We start from the raw sequence: 18,290 nt of genomic DNA, 5'->3' as shown, positions 1-18,290 counted from the left end.
GGTTCCTGTCTTTCCGATCTGCCCAAGGTCGGAGGGTATTTGGCCTGTTCGAAGACTCCTATCATGGGTTCAAAGACAAATACTTCAAAGTTCGTCCCGTCAAAGGTCGCCATCCCTTTTGGTTGTCGCTAGAGGGAGAACGCCTCATCCCGACATATTGGAGCTTCGGGGCGGGGTCTAACACCTTCATTAAGGTGACCTACAAGGGGATGTCCCCTGTAAATAAAAGAATTGCCGATGTGTTGTTTGCGATTTTTGGAAAGAACCCCGTGAACCCCCACCTCCTTATGGGTGAACGGGAGGCCGCCAGGAATTATATTTGTGAGCTGTTTTGTCTTGTACTTTTGCTTCGTTTATTATTTAATTTGCTCTTGCCGACTTCTCGACTAACGCATTTGTTTCTCTGTTGTAATGGAGATGTCTGCTTCGGTAACCGGGCTCGAAAGTTTAGTCAAGACCTTCTTGGAGGATAGCGACGAGGAGAAGGCTGACGAGAAGGATGCCGGGAAGTCGGAAGGCCCTGCCGAGGAGAAGGAGAATCAAGCCGTACCTTCTCCTCGGGACGCCGAGATGTCCGATAAGAACTCTGTCGGGGCGCGAACTTCTCCCGTTCTCGATGAGACGGCCGCTGTTGGGCACTCGTCATCTTCTCGTCAGGAGGATGATGATTTGCAGTTCATCCCCACTCCTAAGAGGCGAAGGGCATCCTCCAGCCCGGAAGGAACCCTTACCGTGATGGAAAGGAATTTTGACGCTGCCGCTTTCCTTGACTCCCAGCTGATCCCTGGCACGGAGGACCACTTCCATGGCACCGAATTGGCGGGCCAGGTGAGGTGGATGTATCGTACTCTGCTCCGCGGAGCTGTGATAGCTCGGAAAGCCAAGTTCAAGCTGTCGGGGATGCAGGCGCTTCGAAGGAAACTTGAGTCTTCTGCCAAGGCGAACAATGATTTCAAAGTTCAAGTCGAGTCGCTCCAGGGGCAGCTGTCCGAGGCATGGGAGAAGCTCAAGGCCACTGAGGAGAAAGCTGCCTCTGCTGAGGAGAAGTTGAAAGCCTCCGATGAGACCGTGTCTCGTTTGGTCGAGCGGGATATGACCCTTGAGAGTCAGTTGAATGCCGCGCAGGGTCGGGTGGCGGCCTTGGAGAAGGAACGTGACCAGGCCGTTTCGTCGGCTAGAGCTGCTCAAGCCGAGGTCGAAGAGCTTAAGAGGAAGCACAAGGCGACTAAAGAGCAAGGAAAGAACACGATCTTCATGAATGAGGAGGCTCTCAAGGCTCAGGTGAAGATCGTGGTTCCGAACTTCGACACGTCGGCTATTGGGGTTTTCAAAACGATTCAGGATGGCAAGATTGTTGATATGCCCTGAAAGTGAACTCTTGTAACTTGTGTATGGTTTTGTAAAATACTTTGTTGCAACCGTTAAGACGTTTGTTACTCTTTAATGGTCACTTGGTCGGCTTCTAGTTATTGCCGCTATCTTGTTTGTTTAGTGGCGTTTATGTTTTGTTACCGTTTTTTTTTTGTGTGGACTTATTGCTTGTGTCCATTTTGCCGTTTACGTTGGTAACGTGGTTGAAACCGTCTTGGTCATATTATCACGGCCGTTAATTATGGCTATGATCCGACTGGCTCCCGGGGTGATCAGTCCCGGGTTGCCGTTGAAGAATGCGATTGTGTGGGATACGTATTGGGGAGTAGTAGATGGAAGAATTCAGACAAGTAAAAATTAGTCGTCAGCTAAACAAATTCATGAACATGGTAGGCATTTGATAAAAGTAAATCATTGGAAATTATCATTTGATAAAAGTAAACATCCATCTAGCTCGTCAGGCCGCTTGGCCGGTGTGCCCAAGCTATGAATAGAACCTTCTCAGGTTACCTGCATTCCATGTTCTCGAAATTTCTTTGCCGTCGAGTCTTTCCAGCTTGTAGGCGCCTTTGCCAAGCACTTCTTTGATTTTGTAGGGGTCTTCCCAGTTTGCTGCCAGCTTTCCTTCTCCCGGGGCCGGTTGCCCGACGTCGTTGCGGCGCAGGACGAGGTCCCTTTCCTCAAATTCCCTCCTGAGGACCTTGGTGTTGTAGCGTAGGGCTATTCTTTGTTTCAGCGCTATCTCTGATAAGTGGGCCATCTCTCTGACATCATCTACCAGATCTTTGTCTACTGCTTCTTCTACTCCTGTGAGAAGTAACTGCGGGCTTGGCTCGCCGATCTCTACGGGTATCACCGCATCGACTCCGTATGTTAGGCGAAAGGGGGGTTTCTCCTGTGGAACTTTGCTCGGTTGTACGGTAGGACCAGAGGACCGAGGCGAGCTCGTCGGCCCATGCGCCTTTTTTGCTATCTAGACGCTTCTTGAGACCTAATAAGATAACCTTATTTGCGGACTCCACTTGTCCATTTGTCTGGGGATGCTCAACTGAGGAGAACTTCTGTTTTATCCCCAAGCCGGTTAGAAATTCTGCAAACTTCTTGTCAGTGAACTGTGTCCCATTATCCGATATAACGATCTCCGGGATGCCAAATCGGGTTACCACCTGCCTCTGCAGGAACTTTCTACAATTGGATGAGGATATGCTGGCCAGTGGTTCAGCCTCTATCCATTTGGTGTAATAGTCAATGGCAACTATGAGATACTTGACTTGTCCTGGGCCGACCGGGAAGGGTCCTAAGAGGTCGATTCTCCATTGTGCGAAAGGTCGGGTAGACGTCAGTAGGCTCAGCTCGGAAGCTGGAGCTTTATGGAAGTTGGCGTTCTGTTGACACTTCGCACATTTTTTTATGAATTCTCTCGAGTCATTCATCATTGTTGGCCAGTAGTATCTAGCTCGGATAAGCTTCCTTGCTAGGGCTTTGCCCCCGATGTGATGGCCGCAGCACCCCTCATGGACTTCTCTGAGTACGTAGTCCGTCTGGTAGAGGTGTAGGCACTTCAGCAAAGGTTGGCTGAGTCCCTTTTTGAATAGCTGGTCTTGTATGACCGTGTATTTGGTGGCTTCTCTTCTTAATGCTTTGGCTTCCTTCTCGTCCTCAGGGAGTTTATCGCTTTCCAGGAAGTCCGTGATGGGGTCCATCCAAGAAGGGCTTATTTTGGTCAGGTGGAGGGCAATTGCCGGCTCTTTCGTGATGCCTTGGATGAGGGAGCGGTTGCCGGTTCCAGGTTTTGTGCTCTCTAGCTTGGATAGGAGGTCTGCCCGTGTGTTCCTCTCCCTTGACCCTCTCTAAGTATTTCTGTAGCAGTGAGTCTCTGGCTTGGTAGCTTCCATTCACTTGCAAAATGACGACTTGCGAGTCACTGCATATTTCCAGCCTCGTGGCCCCAACTTCTTGAGCTAGAACCAAACCCCCCAGGAGGGCTTCGTATTCTGCTTGGTTGTTTGATATGGGGAACTCAAACTTAACCGATTGTTCGTAGATGACTCCGGATGGCCTTTCTAAGATGATCCCGGCGCCCCCGGACGTCTGGTTGGAGGCTCTATCCACGTGGAGCTTCCACCGTGTGTCCGTGTCCTCGGTTGGATTCCCAGTTAATTCCACTAGGAAGTCTGCCATTGCTTGCGCCTTAATCACGTGTCGGGGCACGTAGCCTAGGTCGTATTGGGATAGTTCGATGGCCCAGGTCATCATCCTTCCCGCCAGATCAGGTTTTTGGAGCACCTGACGAATCTCCTGATCCGTCCTCACGACCACCTGGTGACTCTGGAAGTACTGTCGTAGTCGGCGGGAGGAGACCAGGAGTGCCAGTGCCAGCTTTTCCAGCTTGCTGTATCTAAGTTCTGCCCCTTGCAGTGCTCTACTCACAAAGTAGATTGGTTGCTGGGCCTTCCCTTCTTCGCGCACCAACACCACTGCAAGCGCCCCTTCCGTTATGGCTAGGTACAGATAGAGTGGTTCTCAGGCTTTGGGCTTCCCGAGCACTGGGGGTGCTGCTAGAATCTCTTTGAAGTGGTTGAAAGCTTCTTTGCACGCAGGGGTCCACTCAAATGCTATTCCCTTCTTCATCAAAGCGAAAAAGGGTAGGGCCTTTGCTGCCGATGCACCGAGGAAACGGGACAACGCTGTGAGCCTTCCCGTCAGCCACTGAACGTCTTTGATGTAGCCCAGACTCCTCATCTAGAGTATTGCTTGGCACTTTTCAGGGTTGGCCTCTACTCCCCTCTGGGTTATCATGAATCCTAGGAACTTTTCGGCCTCCATGGCAAAGGCGCACTTAAGCGGGTTGAGCCTCATGCTGTGTTGTCGGAGGGATGCGAACACGTTCTCCAGGTCGCTTATGAGATCGTCAGGGCGGGTGGTCTTTGCGAGGATATCGTCCACGTAAACTTCCACCGTCTTGCCGATGAGGTTGCTGAATATTTTGTTCATCAGTCTCTGGTACGTTGCTCCCGCGTTCTTCAGGCCAAACGGCATCACCCTGTAGCAGTAGGTCCCCCTGGCGTTATGAACGCCATTTTATCCTCGTCTGGCCGGTGCATTGGTATCTGATTGTAGTCGGAGTAGACATCCATGAAACTCAGATACTGGTATCCCGCAGCCGTGTCGACGAGTGCGTCAATGTTGGGAAGGGGGTAGCAGTCCTTAGGGCATGCTTTATTGAGATCGGAGTAGTCCACACACATTCTCCATTTCCCATTGTGCTTTTTTACCAGAACCACATTTGATAGCCAGGTCGAATAGTCCAGCTCTCGGATGAACCCCGCTTCGAGAAGGCCGGCCGTCTGTCTGGCCACTTCCTCTGCTCTTTTCTGAGACATTTTTTCTCCTTCTTTGGGCCACTGGTTTGGCTTCCGGTCTGATGGCTAGGTGGTGTGACATGAGACCGGAGTCTATGCCCGGCATGTCGGCAGGTGTCCAGGCAAACAAATCGCCATTGGCTCTGATCATTTCCATCAAAGGTTCTTTTAACTCATGGGGGAGGTTCCTATTCACGAATGTGAATTTTTCCTCCGAGTTCCCGACCCTAAACTTCTCCAGGTCCCCTTCGGGTTCGGGTCTTGGTTTGTCGTCAACTCTGGCATCCAGGTCGGCGAGAAATACTCCCGATGCCTCTTTAGACTTTTTTCTTAACGAGAGACTGGCATTGTCACAGGCGACTGCCGTTTCCAGGTCTCCCCTTACAGACCCTACTGACCCTTATTCAGTTATGAACTTCATTACTAACATCCTCGTGCTGATGACTCCTCCTAGGTCGTTGATTGTCTTTCTCCCCAAGATGATGTTGTAGGCGGTGGAGTCCTGTAGGATCACAAATTCGGCCATTATCGTTCTTCTCGCCTGGCCTTGTCCCAATGAGATCGGCAGGGTGATTATGCCATCCGGCTTGATGAAATGGTCGCCGAGCCCTACAACGCCGTGTTGGTGCGTCTGTAGGTCGGCGTCCCTTAGCCCCAAAGCATCGAACACATTGTGGAACATGATGTTCGAGTCTGTCCCTGTATCTACAAGGATTCGTTTGACGAGACCGGTTCCTACTCTGGCCGTTATGACCATGGGAGGACTCTCTCCGATCTCGTCGAACCACTGATCCTCCGGGCCGAACAAAATGGGTGGGAGCTTCCTAGTGCTTCGCGTAGAGGATGAGGAGACCGCCAGGACTTTAGCGTCTTTCATGTGTGCCGACCTTGACCTAGGTGCTGCATTCCTAGTTGTTACCACGTTCACTATGGTGAGGCCCCGGTCGTCGTCCTCCGGTTCTTGGCGTCGCTTCGGTGCCCGAGTCCTATCCTCACCGTCGTGGTCGCGATTCCGTCACCTCGGCTCCCTAATAAGGTGGGAAAATTCGGCTAGCTTTCCATCCCTGATGGCCTACTCCAGTGCGTCCTTTAGATCGAAGCAGTCTTGGGTTTTATGTTTATAGCCCTTGTGATAATCACAGTAGAGGCTTCGGTTTCCCCCTGTTCGTTCCTTCAGTGGTCGAGGCTTTGACAAGATCCCCTTTTCGGAAATTTGTTGATAAACTTTCATGATCGGCGCGGTGAGGGGAGTGTAGTTGGTGAACTTCCCGACACGAGGAAATGGTCTGGGTGCCTTGCTCGGGCCGCCGTCTCTGGCGTGTTCCTTTTGTCCTTCTCTGCTTCCGCGGTGCCGATCTTGGTTGTGAGAGGGCTTCCGTTTGTTGGCGGCCACGACTCGGCTCACTTCTTCGTCGTTGATGTACTCCTTAGCCACACATTAGATTTCCTGCATACTCCACACTGGTTTCGTGGTAAGGTGCTTTCTGAAGTCCTTGTTCAGGAGTCCGTTCGTCAAGCACAAACTTGCGACTGAGTCCGTCAGCCCGTCAATTTCTAGGCACTCATCGTTGAATCTATCTAGGTATTTTCTGGTCGACTCGTCGGGTCGCTGAGTCACCCCGAGCAGGTTGATTGGGTGCTTCGCCTTTGCAATTCTGGTCGTGAATTGGGCTAACAGGGAATGGCTGATGTCCGCGAAGCCGGTCACCGAGCCGGTCGCGCGTCCTCTTTCTTCAGCGCTCTCGGATTCAGCCTGGGGGCTGGGCGTGCGTATGGAGTGGCTCCTAGAGTGAGAGCGGGAGTGGCTTTGTTCTGGGGCGTGTTGGTCGTGCTCCTGTTTGCCAGCCGGCGTTCCAAGTCTTGCATCCTGTGGCATAGTTCTTGCATTATTCTGGCGTGGTTGTCGCCAGTTCCCCCGAAGGGGCGTCTCTTGTGGGATTGTGTTGTGTGCCTCGGAGGGGACCTTGGATGTTGCTGGGAAGCAATCGCGGCGGCGTCCCCTCCGAGCTCGGCCTTGCGGCCTGTCCCAGTTTGGACTAGTACGAAGTCCATGGACGATTCCCACAGACGGTGCCAATGTTCGGTAGATCGGGTACCGGACGGGTAGGATTGGTATCCTCTCCAAAGAAGGGGAACTCGTCTGGTTGTACGTCTCCGGGTTGGGGATATGCGAGGTCCCGAGCTCTTCGAATACAGAAGGGGGTGTCATCTGCAAAGACACTCCGACGCCTTAGTCAGTGAAGTGTGCAGGCGAGTAGAGAGTGAGTGGTATGTGACGTACCTTGGGGGAAGGGTAGGTCCTTCCCCATATATACCGTGTCAGAGGTGGGCCCTGCAGGGACAGGTGGTGCACGAAATTACAATCACACTTTTGTAACTCCGCACAACTAACCAGCAAGTGCACTGGGTCGTCCAAGTAATACCTTACGTGAGTAAGGGTCGATCCCACGGAGATTGTTGGCTTGAAGCAAGCTATGGTTATCTTGTAACTCTTAGTCAGGATATCAGTAATTCTCAGATTTAATTATAAAAATTAAAAGAACATGAAATAAATACTTGTTATGCAGTAATGAAGAACAGGTTGAGGCTTTGGAGATGCTTTGTCTTCTGAACCTCTGCTTTCCTACTGTCTTCTTCTTCATGCACGCAAGACTCCTTCCATGGCAAGCTTTATGTTGGGCATCACCGTTGTCAATGGCTACATCCCGTCCTCTCAGTGAAAATGTTCCAAATGCGCTGTCACCGCACGGCTAATCATCTGTCGGTTCTCGATCATATCGGAATAGGATCCATTGATCCTTTTGCGTCTGTCACTACGCCCAACACTCGCGAATTTGAAGCTCGTCACAGTTATCCCTTCCCAGATCCTACTCAGAATACCACAGACAAGGTTTAGACGTTCTGGATCTCAGGAATGACCACCAATGATTCTAGCTTATACCACGAAGACTCTGATTTGAATCATGAGGCTAAGAGATATGCATTCAATCTAAGGTAGAACGGAGGTGGTTGTCAGGCACGCGTTCATAGGTGAGAATGATGATGAATGTCACAGATCATCACATTCATCAAGTTGAAGTGCGAATGAATATCTTAGAATGGAGGCAAGCGTAATAGAATGGAAAACAGTAGTAATTGCATTAATTCATGAAGAACAGCAGAGCTCCTCACCCCCAACAATGGGGTTTAGAGACTCATGCCGTAGAGAACACAACAAGAAATGTGTAAAGTGTCATGAGGTACAATATGAATCACTGAAAGTAGTATTTATAGTAAACTAGTGACCTAGGGTTACAGAAAATGAGTAAGCTAGGGTGTTTATTGTAAAATTCCACTTCCGGGGCCCACTTGGTGTGTGCTTGGGCTGAGCATTGAAGCTTTCATGTGTAGAGACATTTCTTGGAGTTAAACGCCAGCTTTTATGCTAGTTTGGGCGTTTAACTTCAGCTTTTGTGCCAGTTCTGGAGTTAAACGCCAGAATTCTTGAGCTGACTTGGAACGCCTGTTTGGGCCATCAAATCTCAGACAAAGTATGAACTATTATATATTGCTGGAAAGCCCAGAATGTTTACTTTCCAACGCAATTGAGAGTGCGCCAATTGGGTTTCTGTAGCTCCAAAAAATCCACTTTGAGTGCAGGGAGGTCAGAATCCAACAGCATCTGCAGTCCTTTTTCAGCCTCTGAATCATATTTTTGCTCAGATCCCTCAATTTCAGCCAGAAAATACCTGAAATCACAGAAAAATACACAAACTCATAGTAAAGCCCAGAAAAGTGATTTTTATTTAAAAACTAATAAAAACATAATAAAAACTAACTAAAATGTACTAAAAACATACTAAAAACTATGCCAAAAAACATATAAATTATCTGCTCATCACAACACCAAACTTAAATTGTTGCTTGTCCCCAAGCAACTAAAAATCAAATAGGATAAAAAGAAGAGAATATACAATGAATTCCAAAAACATCTATGAAGATCAGTATTAATTAGATGAGCGGGGCTTTTAGCTTTTTGCCTCTGAACAGTTTTAGCATCTCACTTTATCCTTTGAAGTTCAGAATGATTGGCTTCTATAGGAACTCAGAATCCAGATAGTGTTATTGATTCTCCTAGTTAAGTATGTTGATTCTTGAACACAGCTACTTTATGAGTCTTGACCGTGACCCTAAGCACTTTGTTTTCCAGTATTACCACCGGATACATAAATGGCACAGACACATAACTGGGTGAACCTTTTCAGATTGTGACTCAGCTTTGCTAGAGTCCCCAATTAGAGGTGTCCAGAGCTCCTAAGCACACTCTTTTTGCTTTGGACCACGACTTTAACCGCTCAGTCTCAAGTTTTCACCTGACACCTTCACGCCACAAGCACATGGTTAGGGACAGCTTGGTTTAGCCTGCTTAGGCCAGGATTTTATTCCTGTGGGCCCTCCTATCCACTAATGCTCAAAGCCTTGGATCCTTTTTATCACCCTTGCCTTTTGGTTTAAAGGGGTATTGACTTTTTCTGCTTGCTTTTCTCTTTCTCTCTTTTTTTTTGTTGCAAGCTTTCTATTCACTGCTTTTTCTTGCTTCAAGAATCAATTTTATGATTTTTCAGATTATCAAATAACATTTCTCCTTTTTCTTTCATTCTTTCAAGAGCCCACAATTTTAACAGTCATAAACAATCAAATTAAAAAATATGCACTGTTCAAGCATTCATTCAGAAAGACAATAGTATTGCCACCACATCAAAATAATTAAACTGTTTTAAAATTCAGAATTCATGTATTTCTTTTTCTTTTTCAATTAAGAACATTTTTCTTTTAAGAAAGGTGATGGATTCATAGGGCATTCATAGCTTTAAGACATAAACTTTAATTTTATTGATTATGGAATAAAAAATAAGACTAAAAAATAAATATAAAGGCAGACCCATAATAATAGAAGACAGAAAATTAAAAGCAGAAAAATAAATGACTCTTAATAATAAAGGTTATCACAGATTTAGGACTCAACAACCTTGATTTTGAGAAGTGGATGCTCCCTCTTTTTGTGGGGTGCTTGGTCCTTCAAGGGAGAGCTTCTGGCGCTTCAGCTCCTGTAGCTCACGCCCCTGCTTCTCTTGTTCCTTCAGCAGCTTGCAGAGCATGCAGTTTTGATTCTGCTGTTCTTCCTTAAGTTGTTCCATAGCTTCCTGCAGCTTGGTAACAGATGCTTCTAAGCGGGTCCAGTAGTCAATTTCAGGAATTTCTGGGAGGAACTCCTGCGCCCTCTTTTTGATGGAGTTGTCTTGCACTTGTCCTTCCATTGACTTCTTGGTGATTGGGTGTTCAATTGGGATGAATTCATCTACTCCCATCCTCACCCCAGCATCTTTACATAGCAGAGAAATTAAGCTTGGGTAAGCCAGTTTGGCTTTAGTGGAGTTCTTGTTTGCAATTGTGTAAATCTCACAAGAAATCAGATAATAAATCTCCACTTCTTTTCCAAGCATAATACAATGAATCATCACTACTCTTTTGACAGTGACCTCAGAGCAATTGCTAGTAGGCAATATAGAACGCCCAATGAAGTCCAGCCAGCCTCTTACAACTGGTTTGAGATCTCCTCTCTTGAGTTGGTTTGGGACACCTTTGGAATTGGTTATCCACTTAGTTCCAAGGAGGCATATGTCCTTTAGAACTTGATCCAACCCCTTATCTACTCTCACCATTATCCTATTAAAGGATTCAGGATCATCTTGTAGTTGAGGTAGTTTGAAGACCTCTCTTATTTTGTCCAGATGAAAGTAAATAATTCTTCCTCTGACCATGGTTCTGTAGGTATAAAAGGCGGTTCCAGTCATTCTCTGCTTATATGTTAGCAACAGATTTGAATAGAATTCCTGAACCATGTTTCTTCCAACCTTTGTCTCAGGATTGGCTAGAATTTCCCATCCTCTATTTCGAATTTGCTCTTGGATCTCCGGATATTCATCTTCTTTCAGATTGAATTTGACTTTCGGGATCACTGACCTCAGACCCATTATTTTGTAGTAATGGTCTGCATGTTCTTTGGTTAGGAACCTCTCTTGATTCCAAAGACTCTTTGGAGTATTCTCTTTCTTGCCTCTTGATTTGGTTTGTTTTCCCTTAGGTGCCATGATCTTGATGAGTCTTAGCTCAGTGATCACGGGAAAGCACACCAAACTTAGAGGTTTGCTTGCCCTCAAGCAAAAGAAAGGAAAGGGGAGAGAGAGGAGAATAGGTAAATTCGAATGGTGTAGAGGAGGGGATGGCCGAAACTATTTTTATAGGAGGAGGGGATGGCTTTCAAAAAATTTGAGAGAGATATGAAAAGATATGGAAAGAATTTAAGAAGATATTTGAGTTTTTGAAGAAGATTTGGAAAGGATTTGAAAGAAATTTGAAAAATAATTTAGAAAATTATTGAATGATGAAAATTGAGGGTGAATGATGAAAGTTTGAAACATGTTTATGCAGAAAATTATGAGTCAAAACATGAAAAATTGAAAAATTTGAAGTTGGAAACAAAATCTCCTCCTCCTGCCTTTCTGGCATTAAACGCCCAGAATGGTATCCATTCTGGCGTTTAACGCCCAATTGTTGGCCATTATGGTACCTGGCTGGGCGTTAAACGCCAGAAACTCCTTTATCACTGGGCGTTTTGCTGAACGCCCAGGACACTGCAATTCTGGCGTTAAACGCCCAGAATGGTACCCATTCTGGCATTTAACGCCCAAAATGGTACCTTTACTGGCGTTAAACGCCCAGAATGATACCCATTCTGGCGTTTAATGCCCAAAATGCCCCTTACTGGCGTTTTCTTGCCAGCAAGCTCCTTTTCTATGCTTTTTGCACTGAATCCTTCTGTAAATCTGTGAATTCTTTCATTTTTGATCATTAACCTTTAATGAAAATGTATATCAAGCCTCTACAAGTATTAATTTAAAATAAATAACTTGCTAATGGCTGGGTTGCCTCCCAGCAAGCGCTTCTTTATTGTCTTTAGCTGGACCTTTACTGAGCTTTATTCAAGCCTCAGTTTTGAGCATTCTTGCTCAAAATTGCTTTCAAGATAATGTTTGATTCTATGTCCATTGACAATGAACTTTTTTTCAGAATCAATATCTTGAAGCTCAACATATCCATATAGTGACACTCCTATAATCACATATGGTCCCCTCCACCGGAATTTTAATTTTCCAGGGAATAATCTGAGCCTAGAGTTGAATAGTAGAACTTTTTGTCCTGGCTCAAAGACTCTGGATGATAATTTCTTGTCATGCCACTTTTTTACTTTTTCCTTATAAATTTTTACATTTTCAAAAGCATTGAGTCTGAACTCTTCCAGCTCATTTAGCTGGAGCAATCTTTTCTCACCAGCTAACTTAGCATCCATGTTTAGGAATCTGGTTGCCCAGTAGGCTTTATGTTCCAGTTCCACGGGCAGATGACAAGCCTTGCCATACACAAGCTGGTATGGAGAGGTTCCTATAGGAGTCTTGAATGCTGTTCTGTATGCCCACAGAGCATCATCCAAGCTCTTTGCCCAATCCTTTCTACGGGCAATTACAGTCCGTTCCAGGATTCTCTTTAGTTCTTTATTAGAGACTTCAGCCTGCCCATTTGTCTGTGGATGATACGGAGTTGCTACTTTGTGGCTAATTCCATATCGAACCATAGCAGAGTAAAGCTGTTTATTGCAGAAATGGGTTCCCCCATCACTGATTAGTACTCTGGAAACACCAAATCTGCTGAAAATATGTTTCTGGAGGAACTTCAGCACAGTCTTGGTATCATTAGTGGGTGTGGCAATTGCTTCCACCCATTTAGATACGTAATCTACTGCCACCAGAATGTAAGTGTTTTAGTATGATGGTGGGAAAGGACCCATGAAGTCAATACCCCATACATCAAACAACTCAATCTCTAAGATCCTTTGTTGAGGCATGGCATAACCATGAGGCAAGTTACCAGCTCTTTGGCAACTGTCACAGTTACGCACAAACTCTCGGGCATCTCTATAGAGAGTAGGCCAATAGAAGCCACATTGGAGGACTTTAGTGGCTGTTCGCTCACTTCCGAAATGTCCTCTATACTGTGATCCATGGCAATGCCACAGGATCTTCTGTGCCTCCTCTCTAGGGATGCATCTGCGGATCATTCCGTCAGTGCATCTCTTAAAGAGATATGGTTCATCCTATAAGTAGTACTTTGCATCAGAAATTAGTTTTTTCTTTTGCATCCTGCTGTACTCCTGGGGTATGAACCTCATAGCTTTATAATTTGCAATATCTGCAAACCATGGTGCCTCCTGAATGGCAAAGAGTTGCTCATCCGGAAAGGTCTCAGAGATCTCAATGGAAGGGAGGGACGCCCTAGCCACTGGTTCTAACCGGGACAGGTGATCAGCAACCTAGTTCTATGTCCCTTTTCTGTCTCTTATTTCTATATCAAACTCTTGCAGAAGCAACACCCATCTTATGAGCCTGGGTTTTGAATCCTGCTTTGTGAGTAGATATTTAAGAGCAGCATGGTCAGTGTACACAATCACTTTTGATCCTATTAAATAGGATCTAAACTTGTCAATGGCATAAACCACTGCAAGCAGCTCTTTTTCTGTGGTTGTGTAATTCTTCTGTGCGTCATTTAGAACACGACTGGCATAGTAAATGATGTGCATAAGCTTGTTATGCCTTTGTCCCAACACTGCACCAATGGCATGGTCACTGGCATCACACATTAATTCGAATGGTAATGTCCAGTTAGGTGCAGAGATGACTGGTGCTGTGACCAGCTTGGCTTTCAGGGTTTCAAACGCCTACAGACACTTTGTGTCAAACACAAATGGTGTGTCAGCAGCTAGCAGGTTGCTCAGAGGTTTTGCAATTTTTGAAAAATCCTTTATGAACCTCCTATAGAATCCTGCATGCCCCAGAAAGCTTCTGATTGCCTTAACATTGGCAGGTGGTGGTAATTTCTCAATTACCTCTACCTTGGCTTGATCCACCTCTATTCCCTTGCTTGAAATTTTGTGCCCAAGGACAATTCCTTCAGTCACCATAAAGTGACATTTTTCTCAGTTTAAGACCAGGTTAGTCTCTTGGTACCTTTTCAAGACAAGTGCTAGATGATTAAGATAGGAGCTGAATGAGTCTCCAAATACTGAGAAGTCATCCATGAAGACTTCCAGGAACTTCTCCACCATATCAGAGAAGATAGAGAGCATGCACCTCTGAAAGGTTGCAGGTGCATTGCACAGACCAAAAGGCATTCTTCTGTAAGCAAATACTCCAGATGGACATGTGAATGCTGTTTTCTCTTGGTCTTGAGGATCCACTACAATTTGGTTGTAGCCTAAATAGCCATCCAAAAAGTAGTAATATTCATGGCCTGCTAGTCTCTCTAGCATCTGGTCTATGAATGGTAAAGAAAAATGATCCTTTCTGGTGGCTGTATTGAGCCTTCTATAGTCAATACACATACGCCACCCTGTAACTGTTCTTGTGGGAACCAGTTCATTCTTTTCATTATGAACCACTGTCATGCCTCCCTTCTTGGGGACAACTTGGACAGGGCTCACCCAGGGGCTATCAGAAATAGGATAAATAATCCCAGCCTCTAGTAACTTAGTGACCTCTTTCTGCACCACTTCCTTCATGGCTGGATTTAGCCGCCTCTGTGGTTGAACCACTGGCTTAGCATCATCCTCCAATAGGATCTTGTGCATACATCTTGCTGGGCTAATGCCCTTAAGATCACTTATGGACCACCCAAGAGCTGTCTTGTGTGTCTTTAGCACTTGAATTAGTGCTTTCTCTTCTTGTGGATTTAAAGCAGAGCTTATGATCACTGGAAAAGTGTCACCCTCTCCCAGAAATGCATATTTCAGGGATGGTGGTAGTGGTTTGAGCTCGGGTTTAGGAGGTTTCTCCTCTTCCTGAGGGATTTTCAGAGGTTCTTTTATTTCCTCTGATTCCTCCAGATCAGGCTGAACATCTTTAAAGATGTCCTCTAGCTCTGATTCAAGACTTTCACTCATATTGATCTCTTCCACCAAAGAGTCAATAATATCAGTGCTCATGTAGTCATTTGATGTGTCTGGATGCTGTATAGCTTTGACAGCATTTAACTTGAACTCATCCTCATTGACTCTCAGGGTCACTTCCCCTTTTTGTACATCAATAAGAGTTCGTCCATTTGCTAGGAAAGGTCTTCCTAGAATGAGGGTTGCACTCTTGTGCTCCTCCATTTTCAGCACTACAAAATCAGTGGAAAAGGCAAATGGCCCAACCTTGACAATCATGTCCTCAATGATGCCTGATGGATATTTAATGGAGCCATCAGCAAGTTGAAGACATATTCGGATTGCTTTGACTTCTTCAGTCAAGCCAAGCTTTCTAATAGTAGATGCAGGTATTAGGTTAATACTTGCTCCAAGGTCACATAGGGCTGTCTTGGTACAAGCACCCTCTAATGTGCATGGTATCATAAAGCTTCCTGGATCTTGAAGCTTCTCTGGTAAGCTTTTCAGAATGACTGCACTGCATTCTTCAGTGAGAAACACTTTTTCAGTTTTTCTCCAATTCTTCTTATGACTTAAGATCTCTTTCATGAACTTAGCATAAGAGGGTATTTGCTCAAGTGCCTCTGCAAACGGGATCTTTATTTCAAGAGTCCTGAGATAGTCTGCAAAGCGGGCAAATTGTTTATCCTGTTCCGCTTGTCGGAGCTTCTGAGGATAAGGCATCTTGGCTTTATATTCTTCAACCTTAGTTACTGCAGGTTTATTCCCTACAGAAGTGGTTGGAGAAGCCTTCTTAGAGGGGTTACTATCAGCACTTGCAGGTGTCTGATCCCTCATTAGTGTTTGAACGCCAGGAATGGGGGCTGAATGGGCGTTTAACGCCAGGTTCCCACCCTTTTCTGGCGTTTGAACGCCAGATTTGGGCATCCATTGGGCGTTTAACGCCAGTTTTTCCCCCCCTTTCTGGCGTTTGAACGCCAGAGTTATTCCTCTCTGGGATCTTAATGTCCTCAGAGGGATTTTGGGCAGTGGTTTGGTCATCCTCTGTCATTTGTTCCTTTCTTGACTTTTTGCTACTTTGAGCTGAGTTATTCAATCTCTTTCCACTCCTTAGTTGGACAGCTTGGCATTCTTCTGTTATCTGTTTAGATAGTTGCTGTCTTGTCTGATTCAATTGTGCTTCTATATTCTTGTTAGCATTTTTAGTGTCTTGGAGCTTCTCTTTGAATTCTGCTAATTGTTTTGTCATAAGGAGTAATTGCTGATAAAGTTCAACAATCTGTTCTTGAGGATTAGGATCAGTAGTTACTGCCATAGCCTTTTCTTTTATGGAGGACTCACTGTTTGAGTACAGATGTTGATTTCTAGCAACTATATCTATGAGCTCTTGAGCTTCTTCAATTGTTTTTCTCATGTATATAGATCCACCAGCTGAGTGGTCTAGGGACATCTGAGCTTTTTCTGTAAGCCCATAGTAGAAGATGTCTAACTGTACCCACTCTGAAAACATTTCAGAAAGGCATTTTCTCAGCATCCCTCTGTACCTCTCCCAGGCATTATAAATGGATTCATGATCCTCTTGTTTAAAGCCTTGGATGTCCAGCCTTAGCTGTGTCATCCTTCTTGGAGGGTAAAATTGATTCAGAAATTTGTCTGTTAATTGTCTCCATGTTTTTATGCTTGATGTGGGTTGGTTATTTAACCACCTCTTAGCTTGATCTTTTACAGCAAATGGGAACAATAATAATCTGTAGACATCCCGATCCACTTCTTTATCACATACTGTGTCAGCAATTTGTAAGAACTATGCCAGAAACTCAGTAGGTTCTTCCTGTGGAAGACCGGAATACTGGTAATTTTGCTGCACCATGATAATGAGCTGAGGATTTAGCTCAAAGCTGCTTGCTTTGATGGGAGGTATACAGATGCTACTTCCATATGCAGCTGTAATGGGGTTAGCATATGACCCCAGAGTCCTTCTGGACTGTTCACTTCCACTTATATCCATGATGGAGAAAAGGAAATTGATATGAATTATATTTATTTTTTTTATTTTTTTTAAAAGTGACAGAAATTAATAAAATAAAATAAAAGGAAAATAAAATAAAATTTCGAAAACTAAAAGAAAATAAAATCAAAGCAAATTGAAAACTAAATTAATTAATTAATTAAAAAGATTTTGAAATTAGCAATTAAAAAGATATGATTGAAAATTATTTTGAAAAAGATATGATTGAGAAGATATGATTGCAAATTAAAAAAAATATGATTGAAAAGATATGATTGAAGAAATTAAAAAGATTTGATTTTTGAAAAAGATTTGAAAAGATCAATTTTTGAAATTAGAATATTGACTTGACTAAAAAGAAAGATATGATTTTGAAAATCTTTGACTAAATTAATGCAAAATTTCGAAATTTATGAGTAAAATAAGGAAATGATATTTTTTTAATTTTTGAATTTTAATGCAGAAAGAGAAAAATAACAAAATGACACTAAACTTAGAAATTTTAGATCAAAACACAGAGAACAAACAAGAAAACTTTGAATGTCAAGATGAACACCAAGAACAAATTTTTGAAAAATTTTTAAGTAAATAAAAATAAAAAAAATACCAAACTTAAAATTTTTAGAAAATAAAGCACAAATTTTCGAAAAATTAAAGGAAAAACAAAGAAGACACCAAACTTAGAATTTTTAAAGATCAAGAAAGACTAAGAACATGCAAATTCGAAAAAAAAATTAAAAGAGAGTAAAAGCATGCAATTGACACCAAACTTAAAATATGAAACTAAACTCAAATAAAAGACTCTAAACCAATCAAAAATAAAATATTCCTAATCTAAGCAACAAGATAAACCGTCAGTTGTCCAAACTCGAACAATCCCCGGCAACGGTGCCAAAAACTTGGTGCACGAAATTACAATCACACTTTTGTAACTCCGCACAACTAACTAGCAAGTGCACTGGGTCGTCCAAGTAATACCTTACGTGAGTAAGGGTCGATCCCACGGAGATTGTCGGCTTGAAGCAAGCTATGGTTATCTTGTAACTCTTAGTCAGGATATCAGTAATTCTCAGATTTAATTGTAAAAAGTAAAAGAACATGAAATAAATACTTGTTATGCAGTAATGAAGAACATGTTGAGGCTTTGGAGATGCTTTGTCTTCTGAACCTCTGCTTTCCTACTGTCTTCTTCTTCATGCACGCAAGACTCCTTCCATGGCAAGCTTTATGTTGGGCATCACCGTTGTCAATGGCTACATCCCGTCCTCTCAGTGAAAATGTTCCAAATGCGCTGTCACCGCACGGCTAATCATCTGTCGATTCTCGATCATGTCGGAATAGGATCCATTGATCCTTTTGCGTCTGTCACTACGCCCAACACTCGCGAGTTTGAAGCTCGTCACAGTCATCCCTTCCCAGATCCTACTCAGAATATCACAGACAAGGTTTAGACGTTCCGGATCTCAGGAATGACCGCCAATGATTCTAGCTTATACCACAAAGACTCTGATTTGAATCATGAGGCTAAGAG

This window comes from Arachis hypogaea, chromosome 11, assembly GCF_003086295.3.
Source record: "Arachis hypogaea cultivar Tifrunner chromosome 11, arahy.Tifrunner.gnm2.J5K5, whole genome shotgun sequence".
In the NCBI taxonomy this organism is placed as follows: Eukaryota; Viridiplantae; Streptophyta; class Magnoliopsida; order Fabales; family Fabaceae; genus Arachis; species Arachis hypogaea.
This window is presented reverse-complemented; position numbering follows the sequence as displayed.